At 41.3% G+C, this 21,583-nt stretch overlaps 1 long non-coding RNA gene across 2 annotated transcripts; it reads left to right on the top strand.

Annotated features, from left to right (window-relative positions):
- Positions 1 to 12,100: 12,100 nt before the first annotated feature.
- On the top strand, positions 12,101 to 21,348 carry LOC117024212 (uncharacterized). 2 transcript variants are annotated; one of them, XR_004423324.1, is made up of 4 exons: positions 12,101 to 12,903; positions 13,889 to 14,038; positions 14,647 to 14,731; positions 18,829 to 21,348. It is a non-coding gene; the product is annotated as an uncharacterized LOC117024212 (long non-coding RNA). The 2 variants fall into 2 exon arrangements; XR_004423323.1 differs by lacking the exon at positions 12,101 to 12,903 and having other exon boundaries at positions 13,761 to 14,038.
- The last annotated feature ends 235 nt before the right edge of the window (positions 21,349 to 21,583 follow it).

Below are 21,583 nucleotides of genomic sequence, written 5' to 3'. Positions count from 1 at the left end.
GGCTTCTAACAGTAAAAGCCTATTTCTCTCCCTACAGATCCATCAAGGGTTGGTGGAGAGGCTCTTCTCCAAGTCACCCTCACTTGGGAGCAGCCCATTTCCCGGGCTCATTTCCCATCACCTAGGCATGTAAAAGAAGAGGTGGTGACTTATGCGTAACTTTTAAACATTCCACAGGAAGTGGAAAGCTATTTCCACCCCCATTTTAGTGAGCAAAGCAAATCAGAAGGCCATAGCTTATTTCAAAGGAGTTGGGAGAAAATATTTCTATCAAATGTCCTAAAGAAGGAGTGTCAGAATATTTGCTTTCATCTCTAATGACGGTGGCTCTATATACTCTCACCAGAGGAAGAAATTACACCCTGGGGGAGGAAGGTCAGTGAAGCATTTTGTTCCCAAGTACAGCTTGTTCTCTCTACGATCATAGTAGATAACCAGATGTTCTCCAATTCTGGAAGGCGGGGCTACCACCAGGGCACAGCCCACTACTACACATACCCACACACCCTACTCAGGCTGTCTGGTGTAAATATGTACTTAACCCAGCCCCCACCCCCATAGAAGAAGGAGAAGAATTGGACTCCTTCTGTCTGTGTTGAGCAGCTTGGAAGGAGGCAAAGTGGAAGCTTGCCAGCCCCATTCTGGGGAAGAATGGCACAGAGACATCATACCTTAACTGCCCTCCACTCTGCCAAGGGCTTTCTTCTCCTCTTTCTGAAAGGACTTCGTCCTGGCAGTTGAATCAAGTTCTTAATGATGTGATACATGGAGTACATTGCATCCAGATGCACCAGTCTGCTCTGGAAACCTTTGCAAATGCCATCCCCAAGTTCTCTGCAGACAGCATCCTGTCAACCTGGGAGTTGGCTTGTTTTCTGTGGTGCTTTCTCAGCAAAAAGCCATTTTCCAGAGGATTCATGGGAATGGTTCCTATAAACTGAAGTTAAAAGACATCACATCCAGAGGCCTTTTAAAGAAATTTCTGTTCTTTCTTCTCCAGACTTTTAAAAGACCACATCTTCAGAAGCCACTTTCTTTATTTATCTAGGGCTAACTAAAGAATTCTGTAAGGTAGAGACCAGAAGAGAATTTCCTTTATAAAAATAGAAAGGAAGAAAGAAAGAAAAAATAGATCAAACCAAAAAGAGTTTTTAGTTACAGGGACCTAGACACTTTGATACTGGGCATATTTTTACCACTCTATAAAAATGTCTTTGTTTCTTCTTGAACCCCATTAAATGGCATAAAGGAGAAAAGCACATTTCTTATTTTCTCCTCTGAGGATATTCCCCATTTACACTACCCATGTGTCCAAAGTTTAGTGCATTAGCATCACCAAGCCTCCCCAAAGGTCTTGCCTCTCTGCTCACTACCTCTCAGATCATTTCAGGGTACTTGGAAAGTGGGCAGCCGTTTAATGAGACAAATCCCCTTGGAGACTCCTCTTCCCTCTAGGAATTCAGTAAGTGCTTTATATGAAACAGTAATAGGATGGTTCAGCCAGACTCTCTGGCTCACATACACTAACTGATGTTCCCTTTGGGAAGGAAGAGCAGGTAGCCAGTGATAAGGCCATTAGGACTGACTGTGTCATGTGAGCTGGTAGTCCCTGAAGCCAATTTTCTTGCCTTTTATAAGCATGAGGTCGGTGAATGGCTGATCAGAACAGACTTTCTGGTAGGATAAAAAGGGGTCCATGGGCAGACTCTAGATAATAATGGGCAGAGAACGATTTAGTATTGTGATTATTGCTGAACAGAGGCTGGATGCATTGGGCAGAAATTCAGAGGAGCTGCAGAGGTGTGATGAGTGAGAAATCAGATATGCTAAGGCCCTATATATGTGAGATTGCCAACTCTTGTCATTAGAAGGAACCAAGGGAATCCTCCAGGAGGCCTTAGCAATGCCTCCCAGAACTCTAGGAGACATCAGGTAAAAGAGGGCCACATCTGTGGAGAATTTGTCTGTTTACAGATCACTTCACTTTTGTCCTCTAATTCATAGATTTTTATCTTTCTTATGACTCCAGGCTTCAGGCTTCAGGCGTGCCTGGGCCTCCGCCTGTGTTGGGTTCTTTCTCCTAAGAAGTTGAGGATGTTGTAAGATCTCAACAACTGTAAGACCAACAATTGGACTTAGGGAGCAGTTAAAGCCACGAGTCACGTCAGAATGGGATAAGGGATAGGGATGGGGCTTGGGATGGAGGTTAGTGGAACAGGATATAGAGGATGTGAATAGAGTTGAACTTTTTTTTTTTTCCCTTTCTTCTTCTTCTTTTTCCTCCCCCACCCCTCCTCTTCCATGCCTGGTGTTTATTGATATCTCCCTATCAACTGGACAAATCAGGAGTTGTACACAACCAGTGAGACGACTTTAAGATATGCCCACAAATTCTTGGATGCTTCTCCCTTTCAGAGATGGAGACTAATTCCCCTTCCCTTGAGTGTGGGCTGGACCTAGTGACTTATTTCTAACAAAAAGAATAAAGCACACAGTACATGACTTTGGAGACTAGATCTAGGAGGCCCTCTGGCTATATGCTTGTTCTCTTTTGCTCTCTCACTTGGAGCATTTTTTCTGGGAGAAGCCAGCTGCCATGTCCTGAGGACTTTCGGGCAGCCTATGGAGAAGTCTACACAGTAAGGAACTGAGGTCTCCTGCCAACAGCCATGTGAGTACACCATCTGCGAAGCAGATCCTGCAGCCGCAGTCAAACCTTCATTGCCTGCAGCCCCAGCCAACATCCTGACTACAATCTCAGAAGACCTCCTGAGCTAGACCACTTACTAAGCCACTCCCAAATTTCTCAGCAGCAGAAATTGTGAGATAATATGTTTGTTGTTTTAAGCCACTAAGTTTGGGGTAATTTGTTATACAGCAATTGGTAATTACAACTGGGATTGTGCTACCGACAGTGGTCCAAAGTAACAGATGACCAAGTCGTGTCTAAACCAATGTTCTTCTAGTTAATGCCACTGTTCAGTAGCGTCTCAAAAATCTGAAGAGAAATACAAAGAAAATGAACCCGAAGCTTTACCATTTAATGCTGTCTCTGGCAAAATGAATTTGTTATTTTAAAGCATCTCAAGATTTGGTCCTGAGTAACTTTTCTTAGGCCAAGTGAAAAAGTCCTCCGGTTGATGCCATATTCAAAGCTATGGTTATATAGTCCTGCGATCATTCTTTTAAAGTAATTTAGAAAATACATTTTCCTATTCCACGTTTAGAGATTCTTAGATTGGAAAAATTGGAGCAAAAAGAAAGGAGAGAAGGAGGAAAAGAGGAGAAGGAGACAGAAATTAGCAAAAGTGAGCTCTATGGCTTATATTAGCTTGCCTGTGAAGCATCAGAAAAAAAGTAAGGAAATTTCATATTCTAGAAGCTAGAGAAAATGTGTCCTCCTGCAGTTCAAGCTTTTATGAATTTTGTCCCTAAGCTTCTCCTACCTACCTTGATTTATTAGCCTTTCTCAGCATTATATCTTGTAGACCTGCCAGAAGAACACAGTGAAATGAAACATCTGGCAAATTTTCCCAGATCCTATTATGAAATATCTTCAATTTTCAATTCAGTGAAAAGTAAACAAGTCATTGTCTTTCCCAGAAGTGATTCGCTTTGCTGTCAGAACCATGGGCTGTGGGCGATGGAGGTTTCTGAGTCCCTCCTCAGGCTGATGGGCACATGGGGCCCTGTCTTTTGCAGTCTGGGTTAGCTAAAAGGGTCAGGTAACTCTTAGATGCTTCACCTAAATGAATACAACTGCTTGCTCCGTGAGGTGGTTATTTTTTAACTTCCAAGTGATGTGCTTTGGTGCTGTGAAGGAGTCACTTATGAATTGACATTATATCAGCAAATAATAATTGCTTAATTTTGGCAAAATTGAATCATTTCATTTCTAGTCCAACTTTCCAAACACACACACACACACACACACACACACACACACACAGCACAAGGTTTAAAAAAGACAACATAGAAAACATGACCACCTACAGCTACTTATAGTATCACACACCCAGATTCTTTTTCAAAAGCAAGAATGCTAGCAGATCTTTCTGATGCCGCTCGGTCCTGACTTTAAATTAAAATGCACAATATTTCTGAAATCTTTGTATTCATTAAACAGAAAACAATCCCAAATAACTGGAAAAGAGACTATTATGCCGGTGAGTATATCCAGGGAGGTTTTTTTCAGTAAGACCTTTATAGATATAACATATAGAGGTACTAAGCAGATGCACTTGACTGACAGATCAGGAGGACTGAACCATAAGAACTAAAAACAAGCACATACTAGCTTTTAAATGCTCTGGGCCTCTCCCAGGAGACTCTGAAGGACTTAGAACCAGATAAGTCTGCAGCAACACATATGGAGAAACTGAGGTTGAATGTGGGGAAGACATTTGGTTAGCTTTCACATAAGTGATGTCAATGTGGTGCAAATAATTTAGAAGTAGGATGCCGGGAAAAAAGACAAAGATAAACAGCTCCAAAATTAGAGTTGGTTAGCTTGAACTTAAAATCGCTGAAGCAACCCCACTGCAGAGACACAGAAATGACCCACAACAGGACATTTTAACCAGTGCTAGCATCTGACCCATTTGACACATCCAAGGTTGTCTCAGGAGTCCAGAAAGTGGAAGGCCTTCTTTCACAAAGACGAGCTCTGGTTGATCTTTGAAGAGATTAAATTATAACAATGTTAAGAGCTGAATCTATGGTTAAATCTTTTCAATATTTTCCACATCAAGCACGGTGTTGGGCACATAATAAGCATTTAATAAATGTTTGTAGAAGTGAAAAGATGGAATTGTCCCCATGATTTTGGATCACACCTTTTACATTAGCTGTGTACATCTTGTCTTTCTTCCTCTTGAAGCTGAGTGAAGGCAGAAAAGGGCTCCAACTTTTCTAAATCTCATTTCTTGAAACAAATGAAACCCTGAAACTTTAGGTCTCTAGTGATACCGTTCATGCAGTTTCTCTGTCTTTCTCTCATTTTGATTTCACCTTAATAAGCACTTAAACTTATTAATGCTTCTATCCAGCGAAGCGAACATGGGAGAGAAGAAGGAACACAACCTGCATTTTGCCTTGCTTTTTCTCAGGGAGCCAAATTATGTTATTTTTGTAAAAGCATCTCTTTTATTTTCCTATCGTCAGCCCTAGTCATCTCTTGTATCTCATGGTGGAGTGCCTCAGCGTGGGTGCAGCTTATCTTGGTGGGGATCTGGTGGTGGCCTTTTAAAATTACCCCATGCTGAGCTGGATGGCTGCAATTCTTAGTGCACTTATGGAAGAAGGAAGGAAAGAAAAAAAAAGAAAGGAAAGGAAGGAAGGAAGGAAGGAAGGAAGGAAGGAAGGAAGGAAGGAAGGAAGGAAGGAAGGGACAGGAAGGAAGGAGAGAGTGCAAAGGAAGAGAGGGAAACAAAGAGAGAGAAGTGGTTTGGGGACAGAGCCCCAGAAAGCAGTTTCCAGGCTCTCAGCCTCACATGCTGGCTCAGGTAGTAAGTGGCCATCAACTGTGATTGGATGGCCATCAGCTGTGGCTAGTTGGCCGTCAGGTGTAACCCTTGAGCTATTGGCCTCTAATATACCTGCTGTGGCTACGCTAGCAGAAAAATGGGGGCTAGCAAGAAGATGGTGGCCGAGCTAGCAAGAGCAGATTGCAGAGAGGCGGATGCTGCCAGCGAGAATATAGTGGTATGACTCCCCCATCTATGGCTCCGTGGGTGTTCCTTTTTGGCCTCACCATATCCTGCGTTCTTATGTGGGGAGTGGGAGCTGAGACCCCGCAGGCTGCCTCGCACGACAAAGGGCCTTCACTATTTCCTCTGGTGCACTGCTGTAGAAAATGCTAGTGAACATTTCATTTTTAGCTTCAGTTTCTTAATTCCTGGCAGTGCAAGAATGAGAGTAGGCTAGTAAACTCAGACAATCACAGGCCCCATGTGTATTGTGCCTGACTTCTTGGTAAATATTGTAATGTGGCACCAGGAATAGAGGACAGAGCCATAGGAGAATGTCTCATGGCAGTCTGAGGGTGCTCTAATCAGTAGTATTTCTTTCCTATCACAAATAGTTTTCCTTTTTGTGAAGCCTGTGTGAAAATACGAATCCAAGTTTGCTTATAGTTGGCCTCAGTCAGCAAGCTGGCAGGCCCACCAAGCAAGGCAGCCAGGAGAGACCCTACTCCAGCCTCCTCTATGGGTCAGAAGTCTGGTGGAGGAAGTTTGCCACAATCTAAACACCAAGGGTGGATGACACTGGAGCTAAGAGCAAAGGCCTTGGTGTCTTCTTTTTCCTTTTACACGAAAAATTTAGCAAAGCTTGTTCCAAAACCACTTTGGGAGACCCAGGTTCAGAAAACAGGAAGCGTTAGATGAGGCTAAACGTCATTGTAAGAAGAACACTGATTCCTCCGCTAGGCCCCTCCCATCCAAGAAGAGAGCCATGGGAAAGCAATTGACCAGCTGCAAAGCATTTAATGCAAATGAGTGGACTCACTGTGCTGCTGAGTGGTGACATCTCCGGGGCCCAGTGCTCTGCCTCTCGGTTCAGTTCCTTTGCATGGGCTTCATTGGCTTGGAGGAAGGGCCTGAGGTGACAGAGGTAGACAATAGCTTAAAATAGACAAAATCAAAGTAAGTCCAGAAAAATAAGAAAGCAAAAAGTGGCTGCACAGCCAGGCAAGAGGACATGCAGGCAGTGCATGGGTCAGCTGTGTCCTCTCCCCGCTGTCCATCTGACCCTATACTGTGTGCTGTAGAGTGCTGAGCTCCTACAAACATCTAGCCTAAAGGGCACCAGCATTAGGAAAACAAACTCAAAGTTTAGAATAAATAAATTAAAGGGGAGGAAAAGATACTATTTTATGGAACTGAAGGCAGCGTTTCAGCCTAATGGATAGGATGTCAATGTGGACAGAAATCATGAGCGAGGGCCGGGAGGTACGGCTCTTTTATTTAAAGGGGTTTTGGTTAGGGAGTCAGGGGCATGGCCTGGAATGGGGCTGTCAAGACAAAAGAACCTAAATTACTGTGCATACCAGGGCAGTTATGAGACCGAGAACGTGCTCTCATGAGAAATGCGGTTTCATTTGCTCTGTGCCAGCTAAGTAACAGAACGAGGAGAGAAGTGGAGGGAAGGGATTGAAGAAGGTGAGCATGGGTCCCAGCGATGAGCTGAGAGAGCCCAGCCTGAGGAAAGAGTTCCCGGGAAAGGATCCCCCGTGACAGGGAAGCCAGTGCTGAGAGTTCAGCAACCCTGATGTTCTACAGCCAGTATCAATCCGTTTCCAGTGTGCTACAATCCCTCTCCTTGTCTCCCCAAGCCTTTGAGAGCGCCTGATGAACCATTAAGTATAGGGTCCACCTGAGGACAACACTGCTTTGGGTGAGCTATGCTCACAGTGCAGGTCCCAGCACTTCGGAAGCCAAAAGCAACTGAGAAATGGGCCGGGTTTGGAGAGAATGCTCATAGATGACACTACGACACTTGGGGACCACCCAGGAATTCTCAGAAATGTCCAGGAGGGCACTAAAGGTGTGGCAGTGGAATGAGGATGGGCTGGAGCTAGCTTACTGTAACAGTAAAGCCAAAGCTAACCCAGAAGTCTAGGCTAGAGGATACTGTGTTGCATGACCGCAGAGTGCCACTCCTAGCGATGGGAGAAGAAACCATCTCGTGCTGGGAGCACAGTAAGACTCCACCTGCGCAGCAAAATGGACTAAACAATGTCTGTTCCATGAATGCTGATTTAGTTGCCTGTGCTGGCTCCCAAATTCCTAAGCAGACTTTCTCAACTCTCCAACTCCTCTCCTCTAATCTTCTCCCCAGATCTCCATGGCTGTGTAGCAATTAGTAGGCCTGGTGGTGCGGGCCTGCCAAGCCCGGCGGCTACACCGTAATCAGCAGCTTCACGCCAGCCAAGGAGCAGGGGAGGCTGCAATGATTTATTGGATTTATTATTTCCACCAATATGAGTAAATAGGCCAAACTACTTTTGTTTAAGGTCAGGAATGAAACTACTACTCCTGAGGTACCGTTAAGCTGAAATAAAATAATTGGTGGAGAGCTTTGTGTAATACAATGCTAAATGTCTAATGGTATAAGGTGAAATTGCTTTCTGCTCTCTGGTTTTTTGTCTCATGGTCTCTCTGTGTGATATCATCTGATGATATATATTTTCCATCATTAAACCAGATAAAATGTTGCTTCTCCATTGCCCTGAGATTTGAAATTACTTCATTTAGGTTGTGTTCTTTAAGTTGCTATTTTGGGGGTGGATTTTTTTTCTTTTTGTTTATTATTATTAAGTTGAACTTACATACAGATAATGCGGTCTGATAAATTTATACACCTGTGTAACCACTTCCCTAATCAAGATATGGAATAGCGTCATCATCCCGGAAAGTTGCCTTGTTTCCTTTTCCAATCATTTCCAGCAGCCTCCATCCCTGGTAACAACTGTTCTGATTTCAAAGGTTAGTTTTGTCTGTTCTTGAACTTCATGTAAATAGAAGCATACTGTATGTAGTCTTTGGTGTCTAATTTCTTGCTCGACAAGTTTTTAACATCCATCCATGATGTTGCATGTGTAAATGATTTGTTCATATTTTTTGCCAAGTCATAATCCACAGTATAAATGTATCACCATTTGTATATTTTTCTCCTGCTAATAGACATTTGGGTCGTTTCCAGTTTGGGGATATTATGAATAAGGCTGCTATAAAGATTCTTGTGCAAGTCTTTCTGTGGGTATGTTTTCATTTCTTTTGGATAGGAGTAGCATGGCAAGATCAAAGGGGAGATGTATATTTAATATTATGAGGAACTTCCAAACAGTTTTCCAAAATGATTACAACATTTTTCATTCCCACCAACAGTGTATGAAAGCTCTGGTGAGTCCACATTCTGGACACATTCTTTGAGTATAGCCATTCTAGTAGATGGAAACTGGCGTTCCATTGTAGTTTGAATTTTCATTCTCTGACGCTAATGATGTTGCGATTATTGGTCATTTGCATGTCTTCTTTTGAGATGTGTCTATTCAAATATTTTTCCCATTTCACTGAGTTATCTTTTTATCGTGTGTTTGTAGTTTTTACATATTCTAGATGCAAGTTCTTTGCCATATTGTGAATGTTCTCTTGTCTGTAGGTTACCTTTCATTTCTTAAGTGTATTTTAAATAAGAAGTTTTAAATTTGATAAAGTCCAGTTATCAATTATTTTCTTTTATGTTTAGCATTTTTGCTTTCCTTTAGAAAATCTTTGTTTACCTATTGGGGTCACTTTTTGATGGAAACTTTTTAAAGAATATTTCCTAGGTGTTCTCAATCATAAAATGTCCTGCTTATCCATTTTCACAAAAGTATTTTTAAATTGTCATTATTTTCATTCTAGTCACCCATATGTAGTGGTATGCAGGTAAACTGACTTTCTGGGGTCAGGGGAAGCCAGAATTTACAGGATTTACTAATTCCTGTGGTATAACTACTCCCACCATATGATTTCAAGCTACCAATGGTTTAACAACTGACTTATACAGTAACATGCCTGAATATTTAACAACCAGCTTTCACTAGCTATTATGATTCCCTCCAGCACACCACTACAAATGCCACATGAAAACAAATGGCAAGAGGGAAAGGCTGTTCCCAGGACACAGAAAGATGCCATGATTTGAGGGACACTTGGCCACCCAAACTGGAGAGTCAGTGACCCTGACTGACAACAGAACCTGACTTGACTTCCTAGTGTGGCTAATATAAACAGAAGTGCAGATATGAGTGATGTGAGAGTTTAAAAAAAAAAAAAAACACTTAAAATGAGGAAGCTAGTGTCCTGGCAAATTAGTATCAAAGCAGAGCTACTGTGAATATTCCAATTATTTCCTCCCTAAAATACTAGAATAGGAGGCTGGAGGACTTTGTAGGCTAGAGGATAGACGTTTAGACTACACGAGACGAGGTCTGACAATTAAGTTTGTGAACTTGTTGCAATGATGTTGCTAAACTTTTTTGATATCAGAGGGATTACTCATTATCAATTTGTACCAACTGGACAAACCAAGTTTACTATTTGGAAGTGATGATAAGGCTGCATGAAAAAGTTAGACAACCTGAACTTTTCGCCAACAATTCATGGCTCTTGCGTCATGACAATGCACCAGCTCACACCACACTGTCTGTGAGGGAGTTTTTAGCCAGTAAACAAACAACAGTATTGGAACACCCTCTGTGGGGATAGAGTCCCAGAGAGCAGTTTCCAGGCTCTCAGCCTCATGTGGAAATGTGCTGGCTTGGTTATTAGATGGTCATCAGCTGTAATCAGATGGCCATCCGTGGTGGCTAGGTGGTCATCAGCTGTTACTGGTTCGCCATTAGCCACTGATTTAACTGCCGTGGCTACGCTAGGGGGTTGGGTTGGTTGATGGGCAAGAAGCGGTCCGCGGATTGTGGATCATGTTGATCCTACTTCCTCTGTCTCACTCGGCCGCCAGTGAGACTGGGATGCAGGAAGACCCTCGTTGGGTACTGGCGGATGTTTGCTTTTGTGTCTCGACCAAACGAGAATATAGTGGTATGACTCCCCTATCTATGGTTCTGTTGTTGTTCTTTTTTGCCCTCACCATAGCCTGCATTCTTATGAGAGGAGTGGGACCAGAGTACCGGCATTACACCCTTGCTATTCACCTGATTTGGTCCCCAGTGACTTCTTTCTTCACCCAAAGATAAAGGAAATGTTGAAAGGAAGACATTTGGATGACATTCAGGACATCAAGGATAATACGACGACAGCTCTGATGGCCATTCCAGAAAAAAGAGTTCCAAAATTGCTTTGAAGTGTGGACTAGGTGCTGGTGTCAGTGCATAGCTTCCCAAGGGGAGTACTTCGAAGGTGAACATAGTGATATTCAGCAATGAGGTATGTAGCACTTTTTCTAGGAGTTTGCGAACTTAATTGTCAGAACTTGTAGACAAAGGGAGACTAGAAACCAACAGGGAATGACTCATGGAAAGATCAAGGACCCATAGACACATCTTGCCTAGAGAGTTCACTTGGAGTAGGAATTAAATATTAAACAACAAAACCCCAGTGAGATGGGAAATTAACATTTTTCATCCACAGCTGTGTGACCAGGTGGGATGCTTGATGTTGTGACACAGGAAATGGCCATGGAATCAAAACTTTAAGTCCTAAAAAAGAGTATCACAGATGACTTTCTTTTCATGAAAAAGATTTAAAAATTTTTTAGTAACCCCTTACCACCATAGTCAGCAGAAGAAGCATTTTTATAGCAATCATTCTACAAAGAATGTTCATATTAGAGTAGAAAAACCTGGCGATTTACAGCTGTGCATGGTTTTTTGTAGTAACAATAGCAGAAATAGAGCAAGGAAAACACATTCTTAAATATTTATTCTTTCAAAATTAAGCTTTGGCAAATTTTGAACTGGGATTTAGACATATGTCCAGTTTATACATACATATTAAATTAATTTTATGTATTTTACTTAATATAGCATATATGAAAGCATGTTTAATTTACTTTAAATACTAAAATGAATGCACTATGCTCACCACCAAGCTTATCTAATAAAACATCAGCAGTGCCAATACTTGGTATCCATCCCTTGATCAATTTCCCTCACTCCTCCCATTGATAGAAGAAAGTTTTTTTCATTGCAGGCCCCAATTGTTTTCTTAACTTGATTGCCTGCTCAGCCATGAACTAAAAGGATGTTGTTGTTGTCTTATAATTTTATCCCACAGTTTTATGTCTCCTGTATTAGGAGAGGTCTCTCTGTAGCACTAATATGCCACATTTCCAGAATCAGAAAGTCCATATCGCTTTTAGCATCACTAAATAACAGGCTAGAGGTAGACGTGCCAGTCAAGGTGCTGGCTGTTCCCATGGCCTTTCTCAGAGAATCTGCCCCACCCCCTACAGCTGAGTAAGCAGTGGAGCGCGTGATCCTGTCCACACCCTACTCCTGTTAACAGCTGATTGCGTGACTTTTAGACACCCAAGACAAGTGAGGCTTGATAAGAAATAGACAGAGATCTACTTAATCCATGTGGGCCACTGAGTTTGAGAAGTTATGTAGAACTGGGGCTATGGACACCACTTTCTTTCATGTTTAGTCTGTTCTGCAGACAGCGGCGGCATGAAGGGAGGCAGTTTCCAATTTCACTCCCTCACGATTCCCAGCTGTACTTCTTGCCTATGGGTAATATGTGCTGCTTATTTATCCTTCCAATGGCTGCCTCTTTTTTGTCTGTTTGAACTACTAGTTTTAATGGGTTTCTGTTTCTTGAACTAACTATACTTGATAATGCCAAGTCAGGGTTGGGGAGAAAGAAAATGTGATAGACTGTAATGACCTAATGTGTGAATGAATGGGAGTCTTGCCAGGAGAACCTGAACCTCTTCAAGTATTTCTAACAGAGAGAATTTAACATAGGTAATTGGCAACCCAAGTGATGGAACAGCTGAGCACCAATCAGGAGATGATGAGATAACCCAGAGATTAGCAACAGTAGGAAGCCACTGTCTTAATTTAGGCAAGAGAGACAAAGAAAGGAGGGAGTGTTACTTGAGGCAAAGGGTTGGGTAACGTGGGGGTTCATGTCTGGTGAGAGCTGGAGCCAATACAAGGCATGGATGCTGCCAGAGAAACCATCCAAGGTAGAGTGGAAGGGGCAAAACAGCTGAGCATCTTCCATCCCCCTGTGCTACAATCTTCTGCTAGTGCCTTCCACTAGGTGACTTCAACCAGCAGCTGACTAACCCTGGGACCTGTAACATGGAGCAGAGTAGAGGCTAAGGAATGAATCTGAGGCCCAGGACTGGTACAGTGTGGAAGCAAGGCATTCTTCTCTCGTCTTCAGCAGAGTTAAGTAACCAGGAATGTCATGTATGTGAAAACAACCTAAATCCCAAATGATGGATAAATGTTTAATTAATTATGAAGTATTACATGGCTTTCAAAAGCAATATATAAAAAATTGTAATTATATGAGAAAATATTTAAAGTTAGAAAAATATTACAAATGCATTCAAATTTTGAAAATAAATACAAAAATATTGTGCATAATTTCAACTGCTTAAACTACATAGAAAAAAGTGGAATGGTGAATATGAAAACATAAACATTGTTCTGTTTTGAGATAATGGATTTTTGTATGTTCTTATTTATATGGGTTTTTTTGGATTAGGCAAATGAGCACCTATTACCTTTATAATCAGAAAAAAAAAAAGACTGTCCTCCTCACCGCCTGGAATATGGAATCTACCAGGCTGCACAGCTCCCAGGAAGATTATCTGCCATTTGGGGACATTAGTATCAGAAATGGTAGTTTGGTAGTTAGGATGTTTCTTATAGTATTTACATTTTGTAAAGGACTTTCAGTATTTTTTTTTTTTTTAAGATTTTATTGAGGAAGGTGAACAGGACTTTATTGGGGGAACAGTGTGTATGTCCAGGACTTTATTGGGGAACAGTGTGTTTTTCTGAGAACCCATCAGCTCCAGGTCAAGTTGTTGTCCTTTCAATCTTAGTTGTGAAGGGCGCAGCTAAGCTCCAAGTCCAGTTGCCGTTGTTCAATCTTAGTTGCAGGGGGCACAGCCCACCATCCCTTGTGGGAGTCAAACCGGCAACCGTGTGGTTGAGAGCACGCGCTCCAACCAATTGAGCCATCCGGCAGTAGCCCGGGAGCTCAGTGGTAGTTCATTGTCTTCATTCTAGTTGCAGAGAGCACAGCCCACTGGCAATTGTGGGAATCGAACGGGCAACCCTGTTGCCCAGAGCTCACGCTCTAACCAAGCCACCTTTTTTTTTTTTCATAATCACATAAGCTACATTTTTCCTGCCTTGCAGATGAAGAACTAGAAACGATACAAGATCTCAGACTGGTAGAAAAAGGCAGAGCCCAAGTCAGAGGATTGGCCTTGATGTCCCTCATCAAAGGACACTATGGGAGTCATCGGTGCTCTTCTCTATGTCATACTTTCCTCTTTTAAGTACATGGTAGGTGCTTCTCCACCTCCTGGAAAATATGGTCATGTGATTTACTTTCATCAATGAAAAGTGAGGAGAAATGATGCAGTTCACCTCCTGGTAGAAACATGTACAATTAGTCAGTTTTTTCCTACAACTGTGGAAATCTTGGGAACACAGTTAGAAATGAAACCTCTGTAAGTCTAGGTCTCTGAGATCCCTGTCTTTTTATCTGTTTTGGGCATGTAGTATGAATAAGAACTAAGCTTTCATTGTGTTAAGCCACTGAGATTTGGGGGATGTTTGTTTGTACAGCCTGATAATCCATTTTGATCAAAACAGACATTATTCTCTTCATGGCACTCATATTCCTATCTATTCTCAAAGACAATTGAGTATTTGTAGAAACAGCACATGCTGTCAACAGAATAAAAATATTAGAGCAAAATAGCCAAAGCTATATTTTTTAATTATTTAGGATAATTTCATAAATGGTAAAGAAGCAATTGTGTAAGTTCAAAGAGAGACAGAAATAACAAATGCAGTTTGGATAAAACTCTTAGGACTATTCTTTTGCTCTTCCTCTTCCCTTCTTTAAAAAATATTTATTGGGTTTTTTTCCTTCCTTTACCAAAAAGCCGTTAAAGCAAACCCGAATATATAGGTGATCTGAAGGAGGCTGGCCCACGCAGGGGTTGGATGTAAAAGGAGGACAGCAGCCAGGTGAGGTCACGAGGGTGGTTACATTCAGGGAGATGGAGATATTGGGAACCAGGTTTGTCACTGTCAGGGGAGGGAAGGACAAATATGGAAAGGGGGAAGTTGGAATAAACCCTGTGGTGTTAGATGGATATTGGAAGTATCAGCGAGCACTCATGGTTTTCAATATAGTTAGAAAGATAGAGATTAAATGTAGGTTATATCTGTGTATATGTGTGTGTATACACATTATGCACATATATATAAACATTGTATGTATATATACATATATGTGCACACACACATATATACATATATGTACATATATATGTAAATGACTGATTCCCTAGGTCTGGGTCAGTCAAAGAACAAGGTAAGTGTGGAATGTCTTTTTCCATGATAGAAAGTAAGGAAATGATCAAAGAACAAGGAAGACATGTCAAAAATTCATATATATAGGAGTTCCCACTGGCCAAACTGAGACAATTTGAGCATCAAAATGAATGAGAATATATTACAATATATTGAATAAAATAGGAAGCTATGAGTCCACACTGATAAATAAATGAATGGATTAATTAATGCATTGAGAGAGAAAGCACTTTTTTTTTATTAGTTTCAGGTATACAAAACAATGTAATAGTTAGACATTTATCATTTATATCCCTCACACAGTGATATCCCCCCTTCCCCATCTTTTCTTAGGATCAGAAATCAACTAATAAATGTAAAGGAAAACCACCATTTCCATCACAGTAATAATTAATTTAGGCAAAGAAACATAGCAAAGGATGCTAAAACTTGTGGGCAAAAATTGGATAAGGAATATGATTTTATATAGTCTCAAAATATCATCCCACAATATATTTATTAATTACCAAGGGAAAAGAAGTTATTGTACAGTGGAGAAACTTGGCAGACACCATCTCACTCAAGTGATCGAAATGAACAGGGCAAACAGATGTTATGTGCCACTGGATAGGATGCACTGGAGTGAACTACAGCATCTGCAATACTACAAGCAAAATATATAAATACTTGGGGAAGCACTGGAAAACCCAAATACAGGAACATTCCACAAAATGACTGGTCTGCAATTCTTTGAAAATATCAAGGTCGTGGAGGTTCGGGACGACTAAAGACCATTCCAGGTTGAAAGCTTAGAGAGACTGAGAACAGTCTTAATGGGTGACCTCGGATATAAGGGCTGTTGCTGAGACATTTAGCAAAACGTGAATGGGGCTCTGGGCTAAGAGTAGATGGAGGTTTTTCTACTGTGGCTTCAAATTTTCTATAAGTTTGGGACTGTCAAAATAAAATATTAAACAAATCTCTTTGCATAGGACAACAGGTTCCCAGTAGCCAATAAAGAAGAGGCAAAGAGCAGGGAATGGACAGGGGACACTGTGCCTGGGAGAGGCTGGAAGGCCTCGCCAATATTTCTCACGGTATTACCTAACAAAATCAACCTCTTGTGAACTTGGACTGTTCCATGAGCCAGTGGATGAATGCAATGCAGTGAGTGGGCGATGGGGACTGATGATGGCATGGGGTGGGTAAGGAGGCTTTCCAATCTCTGGATATCTTGTTTTGCTTGGTCACGTGAGAGAATAATTCAGGGAGCACAGGCAAGAGCAGAGGGAGGGTAAGGGCAGAGAGGTAAGTGAACTGAGTCCAAGAGAAGCTGGAACCTAATCAGCGAAGCAGACAGCAGACCACTTGTGAGAAAGACAGGCACCAGAAGCAGCAACAAGAGCCTGGGGGTGGAAGAACCTCTGCAAATGAAAAGAAGGGGATGGTGGAGGTCTGAAGCCACAATTTGGTAGCCAGCATATAAAACTGGGCAAGAAGAACCCAGATGAGAGAACTGAAGCAAAAATATGTAAAAACTAAAGACAAGAAATAAAAGTGTCAAGTTGATAAGAAACAAAAGGTCAGTGCGTCCTCATAGAGATAGGTGGATTATTTATTGGTGTTACACAGCGAAATTACAGAAAATTGAAATAAATTCTTTGCCTGAGGAGTTTGTGGGAAAGGCTGGTGGATGGGAGACGCAAAGATAAATTTTATGAGGGAAAAAAGCACAGTCAGAAAAAATAAGGGTGCATACATGGTTGATATAAAGATTCTACCTGGAATGTGAACAAACATACAGTTTGGAACAATCACAGCCTAGTATTCAGAAATGGCAGAGAAAAGAATATAAAGATATTTCCTTTTAAAGTTGCATCATAATGACAAGAAAGAAACCTGTTCAATATCTTATTCAGTAACTAACATCCAGTGCTCAAAGCATCATTCTGGAATCAGAGGGAGCAAGATGAAAGCGGGAAAGGCTCACCCAGCCTTCCTAGTAGGGACTTCAGGCTTCTGATCTGACTGGCGGGAAGACACACCATGTTCCTTGCACAGCCTGAGGGCATTTATCTTTGGCTCCTCAGTACTGAACGCAAGCGCCAGTCACTAGCAATTGCTAAATAATTATTGTTTCAACTACCTGAAGAATAAAGGTTTCTCTCAAGGGATGAAAGCAAATAAAGACAAATGAAGAGGTCTGTATTATTAGGTGAAATCTCTGGGAGAGTATCAGGAATAAATAATTTGTTGAGTAAAAAGTTACTTTAAGGCTACTTTTTATATTTCATTTAAAAATGTTTTAAAACAAACGACTGAAAGATTTTAGCCAGTAATTTATCACTCTAAGTTGTAGGTGTCGTAACCCTTTCTATCCAGTCTTAAAAGAGTATAATACAAAATTTTAAATAGACCCTGACTACAGAAGAGAAAATAAATGATTTTGGAGAAGGGGGATTTTTTTTTTTCTTTCTGTTTTTAAAAGGTAAAGTGGGGGATGGCTGGTTAGCTCAGTTGGTTAGAGCGCGGTGTTCTTACAGCAAGATTGCCGGTTCGATCCCCACGTGGGCCAATGTAAGCTGTGCCCTCCACAACTAGATTGAAACAACTACTTGACTTAGAGCTGATGGGTCCTAGAAAAACACACTTAAAATAAATAAAAATTAAAAAAAAAAAAAAGCAAGGCAGAGTGGAACCTGTCCTTTTTGATAGGACAGACTAAGTTTCAAGGAAGACTTGAATTCAGGGAAGATAGAATCTTGGAAAGTCATAGAGAATAATAGACCATTCTGAAAGGTAAAAAGGCAGGCAGCACTAGCAATTTAATTACTTCTGTTGACCTCTATTGATGGAGAAATGCTGGCAATTGAAAAGAAATACCAGAAGGGAACAGACATCAGGTTGTCCTAACGTCACAAAGCCATAGTCATATCACCATAAGGGACTGTATTAATCAGAGTTCTCCAGAGAAACAGAACCAGTTGGATGCATATAAAGAGATTTATTATAAGGAATTGGCTCCAACAGTTATGAAGGCTGGGAAGCCCCACAGTCTGCTGTCTGCAAGCTGAAGACACAGGAAAGCCAGGGTGTAAAGTCCAATCTGAGTGCAAAGGCCTGAGAACCAGAAGCACCAATGGTGGAAGTCCCAGTCTGAGGGCAAAAGACCAATGTGTCAGCTCAAACATTCAGATGGAGAAAGAGAGTACATCCTTCCTCGATTTTTTTGTTCTATTCAGGCCCTAAACAGATTGGATGATACCCACTGGCAGTGAGGAACACAATCTGCTTTGCTCAGTCTACAGATTCAAATGCTAATCTCACCTGGAAACCCTCTCACAGACACCCAAAATTAACCTTTATTACAGCACCCAAATATCTGGGTGTCCTATGGTCCAGTTATCTTGACATGTAAAAGGAACCATCACAGGGACTGATTCAAAGAAAATGATTCAGGGAGAATCTGAAAGATACACTGTGTTGTAAACTGAGGTTAAAAACATACTAACCTACAACCAACAATAAAAGGCACAGAATTATAGATTAAATAATGCTTTAAAAAAATGTTCCGAGTGAAAGATTAAGAAGACTCTTAGCGATTTGACTAGGGAATTAAACCAAACCAAGAAAACTATGAGGGCATATGCTGATTATAAAAGACCTCCTTTAATACAAACCTAAAACTCAAATAAATGGTGACAGGAAAAGTCATGGTGAGAACAAGTCTCATTAAAAATCTGAAATATTAATCGAATTCCATTCTGCAGAGTGAAGAGCCCTCAAGATGAATGAGTCAATATATAGCTCAACCTTCTCTTTCTCTTCAGAGCTGAGTTCACATCCCCCACCTATGGATTGGCTTTATCTTCCTAAAATACAGCTCTGGCCAAAAGGCTGGATGGAAGATACCAAGCGGATGGGGATTCACTGTACTCTGAAGGTGTGAAGTGGACCAACTCCTTTGGGAGCCGTGTTTCAAGAAGGAAGACAAAAAAGACATCAGAGAAACCAGAATTCCCTACAAGGTCATATAGTTCTTACAGAAAATCCTCCGTGAGATGGGACCTCGAGACCCCAAGGTGAAAGGAATTTCCTGCATCTATATGTTAAACACATAGTTACTGAACACCTACTTTGTGCAAAGCACTGTTCTTAAGGCACTGTTCCCAGCTTGGAACGCTAAGCAGATGTCATTGTCACCAATGAAGTGTGTAGTTGAATCGTAGTGACAAGAGGAAGGAAGACAGTGAAGGCTAAGTTGAAAATGTTTGGAAAATGGCTTTTCTCTGTCTGCTAAGAAATTAGAAAATTAAAACAAGAGTGTTAAAATGCATGGGTGGTGCATAGTTTGCAACGGGAACTGACTTGGTGGGGAGGGAGGTGGTGTGTATTTTGAGACAATTTTTGAATTTGGCTTTCTGTTTAGAGCAGCTTACCTACTACTATAAGACAGGATGATGGAGTAAAAGTTTAAAGTCACCCCAGATTTAAAATTCTGTGTGTATGTGTTTTCTATCTCGCCTTTATTTGTAGACTGTTTCTATTCTTAAATATGCCTAATGCTTCACTGAATTAAGCAGCTTGAGGCCCAAAGAATGAATGAGACAGGGCCTCTGACTCTAAGGGACTCATAAAGAAAGATGAAGCAAGTACCCAAATAATACTACATGTATTAAACCAGTAAAAATAAACCACAACCAAAACCCACTACAAACCAGGCAATCAGAAAAGTTGTGGTAGATTGACTGCAAAAAGTCCTCAAGTTCTTCATTCTCCCTATCCATACCCATTGCAATGTGATGTTGCAGTTCTTTTCATAAGTGAAAGAGTCTAGATTCCCACACCTTGAAACAGAGTTGGTCTGTAGCTTGCTTTGGCCAATAGGAAGCAGCAGAAGTGATGCTGTACCACTTCTAAGCCTGACTCAAGGGGCTTTGCACATTGTCTCTTTTTGTTTCAGAACCTTGTCATCACCACTAGATCAAGGCCAAGCTAACCTGCTGAAGGCTGAGAAATTTTGCAGAGGAAAGCACAGTTGTTTTAGCTAAGGCTATCCTAGATCACCTCACAGCCAGCCAATTCTCTTACACGTAAGACAGCAGAGCCAAGGTCAACAAATATTTAGGCCATCACATAGCTGCCTGCAGATACATGAGTGAACCCAACTGAGACCATAGGAACCATGCAGCTGAACTGTGGACTTGTGAGGACAAATAAATATCTACAACAGTATGCCACTACATTGGTTATTTGTTACTCAGCTTTACTGTGACAATTGATAACTGATACCAAAGGTTTCATGGGGTAGTAATCTTTCCACAAAGCCATGAAGAATGAGGATGACGGAGGATTGTGACAGGCAGTGCAAATGGGGAGGACTTCAGGCCAGAGGCATAGCATGAATGAAACCATGGAGCGAGAAAGCCTAAATATGGTCACAGAATGGCAACAACCCAGTTTAATGAAAAGGGCTCAGAATTTCAAAATCACCACTATTATGACATCAACTCTGAGAAGTTATCCGGAGGGGTGGCTATTCTCTAGACAAGTAGTGCTATTGAAAGAGAGTTCACTCTTGACACAAGGCCTCTTACAAGCTGGGGATGTAGAATACACTTTGCCCTCTTCACTGGCTGGGCCGAGAAGGTGCAAGAATCAGAGAGAGTCAAATCTTGTTATTGCACCTGTTTTAACACATACACCTGAGCAAGACAAGGAAGCAAATACTTTCTTGAAATGAACATAGCATGACTAGATGGTGGAACAGAGAACTGGAATAAGTGAAGACCAATGTTTTCACTGAGACACTTTTTTTTATTCCACTGGAACTTAGAAGTACTCAAATCAGATTTTTGTACTGGCTTGATGTTTTGCCAAGAAATTAAATTTAGGAAACTCCAGGTATTACTGAGATGATATCACATTGGCCTGCCTCAAAACAATCTTTGGGGAAGTAGGTGGCATATGAATAATCAATAAATAACTAATGCCTTCTAGAGAAACTGGAAGAAAAACAAAAACACTGTGTTGACGTCTTCATATTGATTGTTTGCTTGCTTTATGTTCCCTCCTCCCACTTCCTGTAATTGCCAGGATGTTCAGTGACCTTTCTGTGTTTAATTACTCAAAAAAAAAACATGCGAAAAATGAATGCCAGAGGAAGAGGGAGGTACCTATTGCTGAGTGTCTTGTCAAAATAACTACCCCCAATGTCTTTCTTCTTTCTGTGGGATATGTGATGCTTGATTGAAATGAGCAGAACATGAAATGGAGAAAGCATACCGCTATGAACCCAGAGAAGGTGAAATAAGGTGGTAGACAGCTAGGCAAAAACATATCGTATCTCTGAAGTTCAGAGTCTCGATGTCATTCTTTGGAATACAGTGGTTCCTAAGTGGTACATTCCTGGGAATTCTTCAAACAATTCTCAATTCAGACACGTCTATCAGGGAACTCCCAGTAATTAGATCCAGTTATCTTGCCCAAGCCCACGACCAGTTCCAACCAGATTATGGCAAAGAC

Source organism: Rhinolophus ferrumequinum, chromosome 6 (assembly GCF_004115265.2).
Source record: "Rhinolophus ferrumequinum isolate MPI-CBG mRhiFer1 chromosome 6, mRhiFer1_v1.p, whole genome shotgun sequence".
Taxonomy (NCBI): domain Eukaryota; kingdom Metazoa; phylum Chordata; class Mammalia; order Chiroptera; family Rhinolophidae; genus Rhinolophus; species Rhinolophus ferrumequinum.
The sequence above is the reverse complement of the archived record's forward strand: the minus strand, read 5'-3'. Positions and strand labels throughout refer to the sequence as shown.